The sequence below is a fragment of the Macrobrachium rosenbergii genome, chromosome 48 (assembly GCF_040412425.1).
Source record: "Macrobrachium rosenbergii isolate ZJJX-2024 chromosome 48, ASM4041242v1, whole genome shotgun sequence".
Classification (NCBI taxonomy): Eukaryota; Metazoa; Arthropoda; class Malacostraca; order Decapoda; family Palaemonidae; genus Macrobrachium; species Macrobrachium rosenbergii.
This window is the reverse complement of record NC_089788.1, coordinates 22,922,195-22,942,194: the sequence shown is the minus strand read 5'-3', so window position 1 is coordinate 22,942,194 and position 20,000 is coordinate 22,922,195. Positions and strand designations below refer to the sequence as shown.

Sequence of the window (20,000 nt, the reverse complement as noted above, 5' to 3'; positions counted from 1 at the left end):
ATTTCTTCATTCATCTTAGAAAATTTATTCCTTAATTATCCATTAGTATGTAACTTCCATTAATATGTAACTTCCCGAGAATAGTATTTGTGCCGAAAATCCCAAAAGCCTTTTCTTATTAAAAGGATCTGCTTTTAAGTGTAACATCTTTCAATATGCGTCAGTATGTTCTCTTGTGCTGTAATAAATTTAAGTCTTTAGAAGTAGCCTTGCAAAGGAGCCCATTACTACACAGTAGGATTATTCCTACCAATAGGTAAACTCCTCTGCTTACTACTTCAAGTATTCATCATCTAGTGGGGAACGTTAATCAAAAGGCGTATTCAACACTTTATGCATTAAATTTTTCAAAAGATGAAAGAAGCTGGTCATAAAGGAGAATAATGTTAAAATTTAAAGTGCTATAGCCATTAAAATGTTGGTCTTTACCTGTGTTCAAACTTGTTTTATTTATTTATTTATTTCTTTTTTTTCTTGCGTGCTGAGACGTGAGCACGAACTCCTATTCTAACAATTAAGATCTTCTTTTCTTCTTTCCCACCCTTATCACCACGTTAAAGGGTCGGTTGCCTGATGCGCCTTCTCCACTGCCTTCTATCAAAGGCATCATCCTCCACCAAACCTCTTCTCTCCATATCTTCCTTCAGTTTATCTCCCCATCTAATTCTCTGTCTCCCTCTCGATCTTCTTCCTCTAACAGGATCTTCCCAAGCCCTCTTCACTCCCTTCTCATCACCCATCCTTAACACATGCCCATACCACCTCAATCGTGACTCTCTTATCACCTCTGTTATCTTTACTAAGCCTGCTCTTATTATTCCATAATTTTCCAATCTCTCAAGCAGCGACATTCCCATAATCCACCTCAGCATTCTCATCTCTGTTCCCTCAAGCTTTATTTCCTCTTTTCTTCTTAGAGACCATGTTCCTGATCCATACATTAACACTGGTCTTATCACTGTGCTATAGATCTTGACTTTTAGCTTGATTGGCATTTTCTTATCACATACAACTCCAGCTACATCTCTCCACTTCCCCCAAGCCGCTTTTATCCTACTGTCCACTTCATCCTCACATCCTCCCTTTTGGCTTAAAGTAGATCTTAAGTATTTAAACTTTTTCACCTGTTTTATAATCGAGCCTCTTCTTTCTTGTATTACTATTGTCTCTATCTTCCCCACTGCACACTAAAACCTCTGTTTTATTCACATTCACCCTTAAGCCACCCCTCTCTAAAGACTCCTGCCACTCTCCAACCCTTCTCTGTAGGTCCTCATCTTCAGCAGTAATCACCAGATCATCAGCGTACAATAACTCCCACAGCACATCATTCCTGATCTCTTCACTCAACACATCCATGACCAGCACAAACAAAAATGGGCTTAATGCTGACCCCTGGTGTAATCGAACAGTAACTTCAACGTTTTCTGTTTCCCCAATTGCTGTTATTACTTCTGTGCTCGTTCTCTGATAAATCATCTCAACCAGCCTAACCATCCTTTCCTCATCCTCAAACACCAAAACATCACTTCTCTTGGGATTCTATCGTATTCTAACAATCATGATCATTATCATAAAATCACTTTCATGAGACTTTAGGATTAAGAGTTATGTAGATGCAGAACGCAAACAGTTAGGTTATTGACATAGTATATACAGAATATTTGAGAAGTATTTGTCCCGAATATAAATAGTTGCTCTGTAACGCCATCCTTTAGGGAAGACTGGCACTTCACCACTTGCATTATGTAAATAGAACTATTAGGACCTACCACGTGATTTCATTCGCTCTGAAGTGTCAGTGACGAAAATGAAGTCATCAAGGTTGAATGAAAATCAGTAATCAAATATTTACCCGATCTCCTCATATAAAATACTAGGCGAAATTAAATTGTTTGGAACCGCAGACTTCTTATGTGATATACTTGATGTATTACCCCAGTTTGCCAGGTTTTTGAAATCAGAGTAACTGTAGAGAACAAACTGGTGGCGACCAGGACAATAATAAATATAAAACTTTAAAAATGTGAAAAAGTTCTGCAGCGAAATCCTTGATTGCTTTCCAAAGGACGCTGATTGTGTTTAACCACTCTTCGAAGAATCCCGTTGGAGCGAGGAAAATATTCTTTTAATCATAGAGAACTTTACATCTTCGTAAGAATCGGGTTATTCTTGTTAGATACACCGTTATACTTATAAAGTTTGTTATTTCCGCTTGTAAGCTATCCTTTTTTACGTAATATATCGATATTTTACATTTTTGAAATTCACCCGCAGAGCTTCGAAGCAAAGACGTATAGTTGAGGGACGCTTGTCAAATATCTTTATGGCTAGATGTATATATATATATATATATATATATATATATATATATATATATATATATATATATATATATATATATATATATATACAAAATATTAAGCTAAAAATGTCATTTAATATCCAATTCGCTCTTCTTCGGGAATGTCACGGAAGGGGAATTAAAAGTGATAAAAGGGTTGGTACCTAAGTGACTCGAACACCCGACAATACCCTCAAACGACTCCCAGTCGACGTTCAAGACCATTAGTCTATATATATATATATATATATATATATATATATATATATATATATATATATATATATATATATATATATATATATATATATATATATATATATATGTATGTATGTATGTATGTATGTATGTATATATATATGTATGTATGTATGTATGTATATATATATGTATGTATATATATATATATATATATATATATATATATATATATATATATATATATGATATATATATATAATGATAGGAATTTGTGAGATTGTGCATTGCTAATGAGTAAATTACATTTATGAGCAAATTTATAGGTGTAATGGAGTTAGAACAGGAGTGAAGGGAAATCTATCTGATCAGTATTTGGATGAACTAATAGTTAACATGTAAGTATCAATTGAAGATGGAATGACAGCATGATTTTAAATGTGATTAAGGCAGTATAAGTAGGATGGTTAAGGGTATGTATGATGGAAACAGCCCGGAGTTAGACACAAATATGTGAAGAATATATGAGGTTAAAGTATCTCAGAATAACAGATGGAAATTAGTATTTTTAAGATTTGCCAACGTAAAGGCTAGAAGAAAGGAACAGGTGAATAACACAAGAGTAGAATTTGTCAGTCTTTTTGAGAATTCCCTGTGGAACTGAACTCATAAGAATGTATGGCCAGTCAGTTAAAAGCATCTAGCGTGGGAAGACCACAAGAGCTGATGAGATTACAGTGAGATACTGCAGTATGGTAGTGAAATGTAACTGGCCAAGGGGTGGTAAGATATGTCTGGATAAAGGAAAAATTTAAAACCCATAGTTAAGATGAACCATTTTTTCTTTCTATAAAGGTAAGAATGACAAGGAAGACTGAAAGAATTACTGACGTACAGCATTGAATTGTGTACCATAGAAAGAGTGTGCTAGGATTTTTGGTCAAGAAAATAAGACAGGGAAGTGAAGAGTTGATAGGTGAGGAACAGTGTTGGTTTAGGCAGTACAGAGGGAGAATGGATTAAGTATTTCATATGAAATAGAGTAAAGGGAAGAAATTATATTTGGAATTTGTGGCTGCAGAAAACTTAGGATGTAATTAGTTGATAGGCTAGGTGAGGGGCATTGAGGATGTATGGTATATTAAATAACATGTTGAGAATGACTGTGAAGTTGTGCTAGAATAAACAGGAGAGGGTCTGGTTTAATTTAAAAGCATGTCTTGGACTAAAGTATGTTTTTTCCCGTCTGCTGAATGTCTTAATAGATGAGGTGATGCAAAGGAGTCAAAGAAAGGAGTTTGATTGTTGTGCAAAGTATGGGGTACGAAAATGGGTTAGGAATGGTATGGAATGGTGGTTGGCTGCAGGTACTGTACTGATTGTAAATAATGAGGAGTAATAGCAGAAACTTGTTAAAATAATTTGAGTGTTTGCAAGAGGATTGCAAGAGGAGAAAGTTGAGTAAAGGTGAGCTAAAGTGAAGATTATTAGGGTGAATGAAACCATGAAAATTGGTCGTTTATGTTAATATGGGTAATGAGAGTATGTAAGCAGTTGACTTCTGTTGTTATTTAGTAGTAAATGTAATGAATGATAGGAAGGGGTCTTGGAATGGACGAAGCAAGTACGATACCAAGGTTTATACAAAATCTGTGGAAGAAAGCTGGAGTGTCTATGATAACCAAGATTGTGATGTTATGAATGGGCATTTGAGCTACCTCTTTTTTTGTAACTTCAATTGAAATGAAGGAAGAAAAATGGAAGCTATTGAGGGAATTGTTTCGTTAGTATATTTAATGCAAGAACTGAAAATAGTGAAAGATAGGGAGATGACTATAAAATGGTTAGTGTAGGTGAAAGGAGTGAAATAACAGAACATTGAGAAAGACAATTGAGGGCGAATATTCCAAGTAATTAGGAACATTGCTACTCAATATGTATAGTCTTGGTTTGGAATATAGTAAAAAACTTAAGTCAAGGTTAAGCAATGGGCAGGCTAAATAAGGTTTGGAAATAAATTAGTCTAACATTTCATACACTGGTGCAGTGTGATCTGCATTGCTGTACGGACATGAATCATGGTACTGCTATCAAAATACATATAAAAGACAAGACTGTCAATTCTTGAATAAATGTTTTAAGAAGATTGTCAGGAGTCAGTCAGCAAGATAGAGTAAGAAATGATACCCTAAGGAAGACCAATAAATAAGTGAAATAATGTTGAAGGGCAGCTGGAGAAGGCTAAGAAACGTTCTTCATACTGATGTGGGAGAATAGTGCCTGAGTGGCAAGTGGGCTCCAGAGGGCACCAGAGGAATTAGAAAACATAGACCCACTTTGGCGAGAACTATGAGATGGGAGGCTGGGGATGATTGGAGCTTTGTGGAAGTGGAAGCTCAGGAAAGGCATTTGTGGAGGAATTTCAGAGTCTCTTTGTGTCCCATGGCCATGATGATGATGATGATGATGATGATGAGGTGAAGGTTAGATTAGAGTTTTTCCAGATGGTTTTTCATGTTGAAAGACCGGATAAGTGAAAATATTTTCCTTTCCCAAGGTGTTTACAAACCCTTATCAGTTACATCTGTGCCCTGAATTACAAGCATGGTGTATAAAATAAAGAGAGGGATATTGATGATATTCAGGAACAAGCCATGTTTACCTCAAAAAAAAAAAAAAAAAAAAAAAAAAAAAAAAAAAAAAAAAAAAAAAAAACTTTCCTGCCAGAAAGTAATAATAACGATAGGCAGTCATTTAAATGATGTTAGTTTCTATTCAATGGAATAAAGAGATGAAGCTGATTAAAGCAGATTTGAGTAAGGATTTTACAGACTTTGGTGACTCCATTGTAAATATTTGGTCTTGAAACATTAGCCTAAGAAAGGAAAATTTAGCAAACATAATGTGTTTATCTCAACTGTAAAACTGTTCCTATAAAGTGGCCTATGCTCTCTCTCTCTCTCTCTCTCTCTCTCTCTCTCTCTCTCTCTCTCTCTCTCATTTTGTTCTAAACTCGTCAAACTTGTCTGTTTCATCTCATTATATTTTTTATATGATTAAAGTTTTAATTGTTTGGAATCCTTGATCTTCATTAAACGAATCTTGTCTCTGAACTTCGGGTTGAGAAATGTTTGATAGAAGTTTAATCATGATTTCTTCAACTTCTTCCATCAAACGAAAGCAGCTTCAACAGAACTTCCCTCTAGGTGGGATGTCCTAGATTTACATTTTTTCTATAATTAGTTCTTTTGGAGGAATTCTCGAGTTTTTTCCGTACCTCATTGAAATAACACTTTTTTTTTTTATGAAAAGAGTAAAGGCGTTTTTGTCTCTTTAAAAAAGATTTTTCTGCATAATTTTCATGTTTGTATTAGAGGAACTAAGGTGTAACTCATTTGGGTATTGATGAATTTATAAAAAAAAAAATAATACGTAAAATTTGGTTAACCAAAGTCATCGAATTATCAATATATCTTAGAGATTTCAAACCTATAAGTGGCATTAACGTCTTTACGTCCATTGAAAAGCATCATAAATTCACTATCGCAAGTCTTCCAGGCAAATAGTATCTCTCCCTGAGAACAAGGGATGCTACATTATAGAGATCAGAAAACGCAAAAAAACCTGACTGGGAAGCTTCTGGAAGTTTAATTAAATGGTTTCTTGGCCTCTCTCGAAATTCATGCATATGCAGACATAAGGGTAATTACACATGTTTTATTTCATGTCTCCTCTAAGGAAAACCCCCAGTCTTGCTTGCTTTACATGTCAGTAAATATAATTACTGTTTCATAATTAAAGTGGATTTCGCAACTGTGTTCCTTAAGGAACGTAATTACTTTTCCTTAAAACACGTCATTTCAATTTATTAAAAGTAGTTGATGCTGATGAAGGAAAAAGTTAGGGTATAAAGTCGAGTGAATATTATGACTATCTTTTCTCACAATAAAATAAGTTTTTAAATCGTGAGAACTTAAAACGTAACACATTAATAAGGAAAATGTCATTCCGAGTTCTGATATACGATGTCATTTCCAATAATGAGAATGTTTAAGTTAATATTTTTGTTCTGATGATTATATCAATCTAACGACATATACGGTTGTTTATTTCTCATTTCGGTGATGGTAAAATTAATGTTATCTTCGTGACAACCCACTCCTCCAGAAATAAAATACCGTCTTGAAATTAAATATTATAGTTAATTCTCAGTCAAGGCTTGAACCCGGTGACACAGAAAAGTCTGATGTAAATTGATTGGATATTTCTCCCGTTCAAGAGCAGACTTTATATTGATCTTAAAATTATGATTATATTTATTTATGAAAACATTGATCAGTTTACATCTCTCCTGAAGCTTTTCCAACGATTAAAGACCAAATACTTTACATTGGCATTTAATATTTCAAAATATACTTTCTACGAGCATAATTAAATACTTTACATTACTATTTAATTAATATTTCAAAACATATTTTGTTCAGGCAGAATTATTCAAGCTTTTGAATATTCTTTGATGAAAGCCTGTTTTTGCACATGAGTTTTAAAAGAAGAAATATTTTTAATTTAATGTTTGACCAGTTGCATGTTTTAAATGTCCTTCACGTTTATGTAAAACCGAATGGGATCAGGCTTTGGGAAAACGAAACAAAAAACAAACAAAAATACCAGCGAAGATAAATTAATAAAAGATTGTAACCCAATGCATTTTTAAAATTTCGAGAACCATAAACCGTTTTAACACATTTTTCGACCGCAAGTACCAAGGAAATCCATTTTGTATGATATCCCTGAGCAACGCTTGCCGTTTTCCAAACATTTAGATTATGTTATATTTCAATTTTGTGTAATATGCGCACACATGCAAAAACAAGCACAAACTATTAGTGTAATATATATACATACATACTTACGTACATACATGCATACTTACGTACATACATACATAATGAGAAAAAAACAATCATTCAGTTAGATTGAGATGTATTGTTCTAAGTAGGAAATTTTTAAGCATATAGTTTTTAATTCAACTTAGTTGAGTATCTTAAGGCTTTCCTGGAGCCAGTTGAACAAAACGGAAAATCAAATTCTCGTAGTTTGACAAAATCGATATTAGAATTTATAATGATCAGAATTTAAGGCTTTGGGGTATAGATTTAGAATCATAATTGTTTTTCAGATTTTTTATAAGAATTGAAGGTTTTGATGTATAGATTTAGTCAAAATTGTTTTTCAAATTTTTTCTAAGAATTTAAGGCTTTGATGTATAGATTTAGAATCAGAATTGTTTTTAAATTTTCTAAGAATTTAAGGCTTTGAGGTATAGATTTAAAATAAATTTTTCTTAATTTTCTTTGTTGAGAGCCTAAGAGGTAAACTTTAAATATCAAAGTTAAACATTTTCCTTAGTTTGGAAAAGACAACAACTAGGCATCAGGAAGCCATCGGAAACTACGCTGTTGATCTTGTCATGACTGAAAAGCGAATGAGAATTTAGGTGCCGGAGGGCAGCTGAAATAATCTTTCGAACACTTTTAGGATTTACTGACAATCATTAACATTGGCAGTAGACTTGGATTCACTTTTCATCGGAACATCAGACCTTGTGAGCATCCCTAGAAAATTCAGATACCATCATAAGGAAAAACAGTGTTTTTATGAATGAGCTATTCAGATTTTTCAAGTCGTTTTTGTAAGATCTTGCAGCCTATGCAGAGCAACATCAATATGAACAATGAAAGTCGCTTCTGCAGTGAATCATCATTACCCGAGTTGCTCGCTATTTAAAGATTTGTATTCTCAATTCATTTATCGTGAACAGATTAAGGTGGGGTCCAGTCACGGTAAAAGTATTTTTAGCACAAAGGTGGATGTAACAATACAAAAAATATCATATGCTAAAGGTTTACAAGGTACAGTCAAATCAGCTTCGAAAATATTCTGTGCGTAAATGTAATCGCTCATGTGTAGAAAACACAGGTAATCGTTTTAAATAGAATCGTGCGCATGTACCAATCAGATTAGCTAAAACAGTCATGGTAACATCGCAATGAAAAGAGTCAACCAATATATTTTTGTTGTACTGTGTGCCCATATTCACTAGCATTGGCAATAATATTTCGGAATACATAATATATATATATACATCGCAATATGAAAAGGACTTTGATTTTGGCGGTGGGGTACTGTGTACCTCGACCGGCTGCCCTGCCTGACATCGACCGAACCGGTACCGATATAGGCCCGGTCCGGCTAACTCCCTTCTCCCAGCAGCACGAGGAGAACTGGGCGGGTATTCCGACAGTTCAATATGTTTTTAGAAGATGTTGGAATACTGTAACATGTATCCGTTGATTATAACGATAATCCCGTGTCTCGGATATAGTTTCCGCCTCTGACTGGTCGGCTATTTCTATGAAGTCTGTGGTTGCCAAAGATATATATATAAATATATATATATATATATATATATATATATATATATTCCGTTAAATTTAATATGTATGTATAATATATCTATATATTTATTATTAATATATATATATATATATATATAATTTATTTCACCTTGTGAAACTCATTCCCATAAGTTAATTTCCAATGTATAAAATATAAGTATATATATATATATATATATATATATATATATATATATATATATATATATATATATATATATATATATATATATATATATATATAAAATGAACTATATCTATATATATATATATACATACTGTATATATATGTATATATATATATATATATATATATATATATATATATATATATATATATATATATATATACTGTAATTATATTATATAAAGTTTTTGACTGATTTTTCTTGATTTACTGTTTGAACGATTAATACTTGAGTGATGATTGATCGGTATATTTAGAGTTTTTATTTAATATCGATAATAATAATAAATGATGATTATTACTCTTATGCAGGCACGTATATGCATATATGTGTTGTATTTATGTATATGACGATGGGAGTGATAAAACTGAACCCGAGGAATAGAAGGATAAAAAGTTTGATGCAACATGAATTTATGTAAGTCAGTAAAGCAGTTGATTCACAGGAAATGATTGGGGAATTATTTTAGTTAATGAATTAATTGATTGATTAAACTCGATTAGGGCCTGGTACAATCACTGAAAAAAGTTTTCGGACAACAGCTTATAATAGCGACATCTGGCGCTATTTGGCAACTCAGTTGTAAGCGCGTGAAACAACTGAACACTATAGTGGTGGGTCCGAGACATTACCTGCAGTTTCCCTTAAACAGGGTTTTTTCTGATACTACTTACTGTTGTCATACTTTACTTAATAAAAGGATGTTACTACAATACTTCAGAGGTCATCGCTGTTCTTATATTTTAATATTTTCATCTCCAACTGCCATCACTATCGTTGTTTTATCTCCTTTATATGTGTGAACTTTGTAGACATAGGCCTACGACTGTTATAAGCTGAGCTATTAGTCTTATTAACATCAACAAATCAAATTTTTGAATGACTAATCCTATGTATATTGTGAACTAGTGAAACTTAATATAAAATATACTGAACTAGACTAACAGATTTCACGTCTGTTTTTGTAATACATAGAATATAATATAATCACAGCACACACACACACACACACACACACACACACACACACACACACACACACACACACACACACACATATATATATATAATATATATATATATATATATATATATATATATTATATATATTATATATATATAAGCCATTATCATGTGTAATTTCTCATTTCTTTCATTGCTACTTAGGCCTATCATTTTGATGCCTCTTATGAAGTTAACCGAATATATAACGCCTATTTTTGTATTTCTTATTATCTAAGTTTCTAAGGAATTAAAATTAGCAAGAAGTTCAACATTAATTTAGTTAATGCTAAATGCCCGCAGTGAAGACGACTACCATGCTCATCAGTGGAGAATGTCTCCGCTTTGCGAAAGATGATTCTTACAGAAATCATCGGTCACTGGATTATATTATAATGCAAACCCTAACCGCTATTCTTTGTGTTTCACTAATATGAAGTGTTGCTTGGCAGGAGTATGATGAAATAATATTTTGGTCTCATGTAGCCTGTTATGGATGGTTTGAGCAGCAACTTGAAGGGAGAGTGTAATGTTCTCTCTTTATGGCAACACTGGCTTGTCAGGGGAGTTAGGCGGAGCTCCTTCAGTGATCATCCGATGATGATCCTTAACAGTAGTGCAATAATGGGGCCGTCCTCCACTTTTTACGATGAAATTATCATATTTCCTCGTTCTCTCTGTTGTTTTATTCCTCTATACATGGTTGTTTTATTTACGCTAAGCTGCCGAGCAATATCTACGATAGAGACATTAGTCTTATGCAAGGTAATGATTGTGGTGCGGCAGTCTGTTGCCCATCTTATCGGTGCAAGTGACGAGACAGTTTAGTTTAATTTTCCCGTCCGAATGTGGAGTCACACGATAACATACGATGTTATGAGATTTTTTTTCTTTTTTGTTTTTGACAACAATAATGGTTGAATTCTTTCTTTCTTTATTTATATATAATTTCATTGATGATTACTCAATATTACTTTATTAGTCAATAAGCTTTTATCTGGATTCAAAATATAGTTTCTTCTTTGACTCTTTTGCCCAATCATGTGAAGTGAAAATTTTCAAAATGTTTCGTCATTTTTCGCAATATGAATTTTTCACTCACCATTCTTTTTTATATTGTTAACCGTATGATTAATAACCAAAGTCGAATAAGAAAATTACATTTCCTTGTAAATATCAAGAGAACAAATTACTGTTAGGTGAACAAAAAACTTTGCAAAAATATTTTTGAGTGACTAGAATTCCTAGGTCGAGGTTGAACTAGAAACCATAAAAAAAAAATGTGCCCTGTAACTTCGAATTGTTAATTTATTGATTACAAAAGAATCTAAGGTTACAAAGAGGAAAATCTGATTACTGTTTCTACTGTAACCAAAAAAAGACAATAATAATTGCAATAGTATTATTATTATTATTTTAATAATAACTGTCGACTTTACTGTAAGGATTTGAAGACTGCTCAGTACCTCATGAAGAACAGCCCAGCCGTTAGGAGCGATCCCATGAAGAAAACAGGAGTGTCTAGCAGACATTGTGCCCCAAGAATGGATGTCACATTTCCTACATCGTTATGACCACAACTCGCCTCTCCAAGAGGATCGGTGTCCACCTAGGTGAAGGGGCGGTATACCAACACTACACACAGGAACACGATCCCGTAGAGGGGCAATGCCACCAAGGCACCTCTCGTGGTGTACTGCAGGTACTACTAAAAGTTGTTTGCACCGTCCATTCGGTCCCTAGCTGTGTGCAGTTGTGGGGTTTTCTCCCGGTTCCACCTTTAGGTCCTTGTACTTCGTTTCCTGTATTTTCAGGATCTCTTTTCTTAATGTGCAAACACTCCAACTCCCTCTTTTCACTGTCTAGTGCACTGAATAGACAAAAGTGCCCCAGTGCTTGGCTTGACAGCCTAACTTCATAAATCAATCAATCAATCAAACAAGGGAACTCAGCAGCCTTCCCACACTGCCAGCAGATCGTCCGGAGCACCACGATCCTGAGCTGGTGACATGGACCACCGCCCCCTCCGCCACAAGGAGGCCTTTGCAATTCATCGGTGGAAACCAACACATGACGTTACCCTCCTCCTGACAACCGTAAGGACCATGGTAAGGAGAACAAGGAACAGAGCCCTCCCGCGCCTGCCAGTGAGCGCCTCCGACGCTGTCAGACTCGCAGCCAATAGGAGAGCTCTCCGGCCGTGATAATAATAATAATAATAATAATAATAATAATAATAATAATAATAATAATAATAATAATAATCAGGGATTTATAATTGATAAAGATGATGATAACCTAATTTGCACATGCCAAAGCTGGCAAACAAAAAATATTTTTTAATTAATTTTCATTTTCTTTTCAGGATTCTGTTCCTGGTTTGCAAGCGTAGTTGATCTGCTTTCAGTTTGTGTTGTCAGGACACGGAATTTCAGTTACCTGGTAATAGATGAGATACACTATGAATATCCCCATGTCGCATTTCCGGTGCCAATTAATTGTATTGGCTAGAGTTGGCTAGGAAATATTTCTTCATGCGCAGAGAATTTAATGTCTTTCTGATAGATATCTCTCTACTCCACTGGCAAATAAATATATACTTATTTATATTATATATATATATATATATATATATATATATATATATATATATATATATATATATATATATATATATATATATATATATATATATATATATATATATATATATATATATATATATATATATATATATATATATATGTATATATATATGTATATAAATATATATATATATATATATATATATATATATATATATATATATATATATATATATATATATATATATATATATATATATATATATATATATATATATATATATATATATATATATATATATATGTACTATATATATATAATATAAATACTACATATTTAATAACATATAATATAAATAAGTATATATTTATTTGGAATATATAAAAATGAATGTTTGCCATTTAAACACGCGTGACCTTTTTATATTCAGATAGTAAGGCACACATCATTTAGTATCCAGTTCAGTCTACCTTGGGAATTAGTTACACCCAAAAGGAATTATAACTGATAAGTGCATCGTCAACGGCAGGATTCGAACCGTTGCCCGGTTTAAAAAGAACGATAGACAGTGACTTTTACCAGTAATCCATCAAGAGAGGAATTAGCTAAAACGACGTCTATACACACACCTGTCGAATTCAGGTTCTGTACTTAAAACCTGCATCAATCTACCTCACCGTGTGCGAGTCATTTCTTTCCGAAGAGGAGTGTATTTTAGCTATGTATGATATTCATCACTCAATATTTTCATTTATATCGACAACATTTGTTTCTCCACCTTTTCCTCATTGCCCTTGATATAAGCAAATTATTTGAAATATATATCTTCCTTATTTCTTTTAGTAATGCCATCAAGAAATAATCTCTGGGGAAGAGATACTTTGGAGCAATTTTTTTGCCAAGCAATATGGTTAACTTTCCACTTAAAAGGTTTAGTGATTAATTACAGAACCATTAAAAGGTTTCTAATTTCTTCAAGGTTTTGGAGGAACGTTAAGGTCACCTAATCTCTTCGTTCGTCTTTGGCGGTTTTCACTCTTTTCGAGTTTTATTTTTGATCTTGTTCTTGGCATGCCTATTTGTAACCGGTGAGCACAAAGCCATTTACATTGAATATATATAAATACATACATACATACATACATACACACTCATATATATATATATACATATACAGTATATATATATATACACACACACACACATATATATATATATATATATATATATATATATATATATATATATATATATATATATATATATATATATATATATATATGTCTGTGCGTGACGTCAGTCTGTCATGATAGATTCCTTATTAGTTAATGGACGGGATTACGTTGCCTCGCGATGAACACTGATTTAGGTACATTAAGTGAAATCCTAATGTGCGTTTGTTGACCGAATCACGTCTTGTTTACGTGGTAATTATTCGACTGCGGTTGGTTGCAACCAAGATGTAGGGGGGTGGGATGGAACCTAACGACCTTATTCCAAAACCTGTTACTTAAAATGCAATTCATCAACCTGACCGAAGGAGTGTGGACGTTGTCAAATTATTGTAATAACACATACAGTATATTGATTACTTCTCTATAATTCTGAACATATAGTGTGTGTGTGAACATGCTCAACCATGATGATTGACTATACAATAATATAGGTTTTCCTCTTTGAGGGTGGGGATCCCAGCAAGTATTTTAGGGGTGGGGTTGCTATCCACATACTTTTTCTGTGGCTGCCCAGCTCATTCTGGGACCCTTACACAGGTGGGTCTACTGATGGGCAGCAGGTAGTGATAAAACAATAGACCAGTCGAATGGGAGCCCAGAATTGGATCGCTGAGTTAAGGTATCCACTGTGTACATTATGCATACATACATACATACATACATACATACATACATAAACATAATATACTACCGTAATATGCGTGAGGAGGATTCTACATGCAGCCTCATCCCAAAAATACTGAGGGGGGAGGGGCGGTGATAGAAAGAGAGGATACCTGATATCTGTAGAAATATATTGTTACTAGCGTTATGCAATGGTTTTCATTAATTGAAGCTCAGAAATCTGTTTTTCAGGTTTCTTTTTACTCGTTCAGCGAGTTTCATGTATCATTAATGTGATAGTATATTGTTATATAATTGAAAAAGGTTCATTTGATTCTCTTTTTCAAAATTTTATTCATTACAATAAAATTCTATTGCCATTCCATTAACTTCCATTATTTCGTATGATAATTGAGGACATCAAAACAGGCGATTGAACGTTTCATTTCTAACATTTGCATTTGTAGCGTCATGATGCCTATTTTAAACTGTTATTTGAGCTCCTTGCACTGGAAATTGAATTATTACCTAACACCCTCCCTCTCTCTCTCTCTCTCTCTCTCTCTCTCCATGTTTCATTAAATTTAATGTCATTTGCCATACATGATTCTTCGAGAATGAACGCAGAGAGAGTCTGTTTGGTACGTGTTTTTCTAGTCGTAGGGTGTATGTATCTACATATCTAATGTTTGAAAAAGTTTATACACATACATATATACATATACATATATATATATATATATATATATATATATATATATATATATATATATATATATACATATATATACATATATATATATATATATATATATATATATATATATATATATATATATGGTTATTACATATCTAATATATATTACATGTATATACATATTGTCACATCAGTGTTCAAGTACCTGGTTATTACACAACTAACAGAATTCAAAAATTTACCTCACTTCAGCCCAGGTGTTTTGGGTTAGATATGTAGACGATTGTTTTGTATTGTTAAAGGAAATATAAATATTCCTGATTTTTTGCAAACAATTAATAATCTTGTACCATACATAAAATTCACAGTAGAATATGAAGAAAATAATTGTATACTATTTCTGGATGTCTTAGTTATTAGAAATAACACCAATTTTTGTTTTAAAGTATATAGGAAACCTACGAATAATTTGTCATATATTCATTTTTACTCTAACCATGCTAAACAAATTAAGGTGTCAACATTTTCCAGTATGTATCTTTGAGCTTTTAGAATTTGTAGTCCTGAGTTTTTGGAAGAGGAATTTATAATTATTGATAAAATAGGAGATTCATTATGTTACCCTCCATATTTTTTAGAACTTTGTAAAAAAAAAAAAAAAGCAAAATAGACATATTATAATCCAACCAGTGTTAACAACGAACTTAAGAATATTGTCTGTTTACCATTTCATCCTAATTTCATTCCTTCAGTGCCCATTTTAAAAACTATTGATATTAACTTAGTATTTAAATATAATAATATTTTGAGAAATAAACTAATTAAGAATAGCCCACCCAGCTCAAACAATATTGTATACAGCATTCCTTGTAGAGAATATAATAAGATTTATATTGATCAAACATCAAAAGGACTAAAAGTAAGAAGCTTCCAACACAAATATGCCATTTCAAGAGGCTTATCAAATAATGGCATTGTGGATCATTGGCTTAAGACAGGCCATGGGATGAACTGGGATAAGTCAACGGTTATCTACAAGGTCAACGACCATCGGAATGAACTCTGCTGGAGACTGTCTTCATTGAAGCTACTTTCACCAGGAATGTTAATCCCCACCCTGGATTATCCCTTGATCCTTTGTCCTTGTCTTTTTTGTTTAAAGAACATGCTACCAAGATTAACAAACTGTAACCCCGCCCCCACCTTCTGTTCTTGTATATAAATCTCTGTCAACTTCTTTTGTATTCAGTTTGAACTTGAAAATGTAGAATAAACTACAAAAATACTTGTTCAAAGCCCCGGTTTTCACTCTCCTTCCGACGTGAACTTAGTGATATTCTCAAACACCCATTCCTTCATGCTGTATTGTATTGGATATATATATATATATATATATATATATATATATATATATATATATATATATATATATATATATATATATATATATATATATATATATATATATATATATACATACATATGTATATATATATATATATAATATATATATATACATATATATATATATAATATATATATATATATATATATATATGTATATATATTATACATATATATATATATGTATATATATTATTACTAAGTATATATATATTATACAAGGAGAGGAAAATTACTAAGTCCACTTTGAAGGAAGAAAACTGGGACTTTGAACAAGTAATAGTTTATTCTACATTTTCAAGTTCACACTGAATACAAAAGAAGTTGACAGTGGTTAATATACAAAACAGAAGGTGGGGCGGGGTTACAGTTTGTTAATCTGGGCAGCATGTTCTTTAAACAAAAAAGACAGGGACAAAGGATCAAGGGATAATCCAGGGTGGAGATTAACATTTCTGGTGGAAGTAGCTTCGATGAAGACACTCTCTAGCAGATTTCTTTTTCGATGGTCGTTGATCTTGTAGATGACCGTTGACTTATCCCAGATCATCCCATGGCCTGTCTTAGCCAATGATCCACAATGCCATTATTTGATAAGCCTCTTGAAATGGCATATTTGTGTTGGAAGCTTCTTATAGTCCTTTTGATGTTTGACCAATATAAATCTTATTACATTCTTTACAAGAAATACTGTGTACAATATTGTTTGCATTGGGTGGGCTATTCTTAATTAGTTTATTTCTCAAAATATTATTATATTTAAATACTAAGTTAATATCAATAGTTTTTAAAATGGGCACTGCAGGAATGAAATTAGGATGAAATTGTATACAGAGAATATTCTTATGTTCGTTGTTAACAATGGTTGGTTTATAATATGACATTTTTGCCTTGTTTTTACAAAGTTCTAACAAATATGGAGGGTAACACAATGAATTTTAAACTCCTCTCCCAAAAATTCAGGACTACAAATTCAAAGAGCTCTAAGATACATACTAGAAAATGTTGACATCTTAATTTTCTTAGCATGATTAGAGTAAAAATGAATATATGAAAAATTATCCGGAGGTTTCCTATTTACTTTAAAACAAAAATTGGTGTTCTCAATAACTAAGACATCCAGAAATGGTATACAACTATTTTCTTCATCTTCTACTGTGAATTTTATGGATGGTACAAAATTATTGTTTGCAAGAAATCTGGAATATTTACATATTCTTTAACAATACAAAAACAATCGCCTACATATCTAACCCAAAACACCTTAGTGAAGAGATTCCTTGGAATAAGTCTAGACTCAAAGAATTCCATGTAAATATTAGATAGAAGTGGCGAAAGAGGGTGGACATAGTGATATTTTCAAGCACGCGTTACTTCGCTATATTGGATATATATATTATATATAATATATATATATATATATATATATATATATATATATATATATATATATATATATATATATATACATATATATATATATATATATATATATATATATATATATATATATATATATATATATATATATATATATATATATATACATAATATACATACAGATAATGTATATATATAATATATTTAATTTATAAATAAAATTAAAGCCTTTTTGATTATCCTTTATTTTTCGAACATGAATGTATATATATTAATATATTTATATTATATTAATCTATTAACCTTATATATATTATATAGATTAATATATATATATTAATCTATTAACTAACATAATATACATTCATGTTCGAAAAAATAAAGTAATCAAAAAGTTTTAAGTGGAACAAAAAAAAGGCCTTTGATGATATCCTATATATATATATATATATATATATATATATATATATATATATATATATATATATATATATATATATATATATCTATAACCTATGTATGTGTGTATAAAAATATATGTGCATATCAATATATATATCGTCTCAGTAATAAAAGGCTACTTGGAAATGTTAACTTCAAAACGAATGATATTTCCAAGGCCAGGTAGATCAGTTTATTTTTTGAGCTCACAAGGTATACAGCCACGTCACCGTGCTGAAGATTATTGACAAAGCGTAAAAATAACTGATATTAGAATAAAATGAATTGTCTTACTAAACCTTGACAGATTTTATAACAAGTAAGAATACACAAAACTTACAAGGCAAATAGAACCCAAAATTAAAGAGCTAATGGAACATAAAAGAACAAAAATACAACTTTAAAATACATCATATAATTACAAACATGAAAATACGTAATCATAAAAGAATAGAAATTCAAACTATAATAATAATAATAATAATAATATAATAATAATAATAATAATAATAATAATAATAATAATAATAATAATATAATAGCAGACGTGTAAAAAATATGTGTGTTGACTTATTGCGTACTTTCTGAATAGTTGTTATACAATTGCTAATTGAATACCGAACAAGTTTTTGTTCAGTTCCGGTTTCATCCTCTTTTTGATTCACAAGGTATACAGCCACACACCGTGCTGAAGATTATTGACAAACGTAAAAATATATGATATTAGAATAAATATGATATATATTACTAAACCTTAACAGATTTTATAACAAGTAAGAATACACAAAATATTATAATATAAATAGAACCCAAAAATTAAAAATATATATGGAACATAAAAATAACAAAAATACAACTTATAAAATACATCACAGAATTACAAATATATAAATATATATATAAAAAGATAGATATAATATTCAATACTATATATATATAATATATTATATAATAATAATAATAATGTTTGTATATAATAATAAAATATGAATGACGATAGGGAGCAAATGTAACTAAATCTAATTACTTAACCAAGGGACCACTGGTTTTATTTGGATCTGTTTCATGTATCAATATTCACACCAATACCGTGACTTTTCGCTATATTTTTGCCAACAAGTTCAGCTTTGCATGGATTCGTCTTTGATGTGAGGTGCAGTATCTGACTTTTTATTGTATTCTGGTTTTAGTTGCACACACATATTAGAGTTTCTGTGGCTGGTTTAATTATTTGTATGTGTGTTTATATGGGTAAAATAATATGCGCTCCTCGGTTTATAATATAGATAGTGAAGGACAATAATATGATCCAGCTTATTTTGTAATATCCTGTATAATATAATAACAGATCTGCAATGCATAAAATAAGCAAAAATTCTTTATTCTCACTGTATATCCAATACCAGATTGATGATAAAAGCTCGCATACTATACCAAATGAACAGATGATATTGCTATCGTCGT

At 31.5% G+C, this 20,000-nt stretch overlaps 1 long non-coding RNA gene across 1 annotated transcript in view; it reads left to right on the top strand.

The window, feature by feature from the left end:
• LOC136831710 (uncharacterized) overlaps positions 1-20,000 on the top strand; it is a 179,938-nt gene that overhangs the window by 97,228 nt on the left and 62,710 nt on the right. The gene's annotated exons all lie outside the window — the stretch shown is intronic.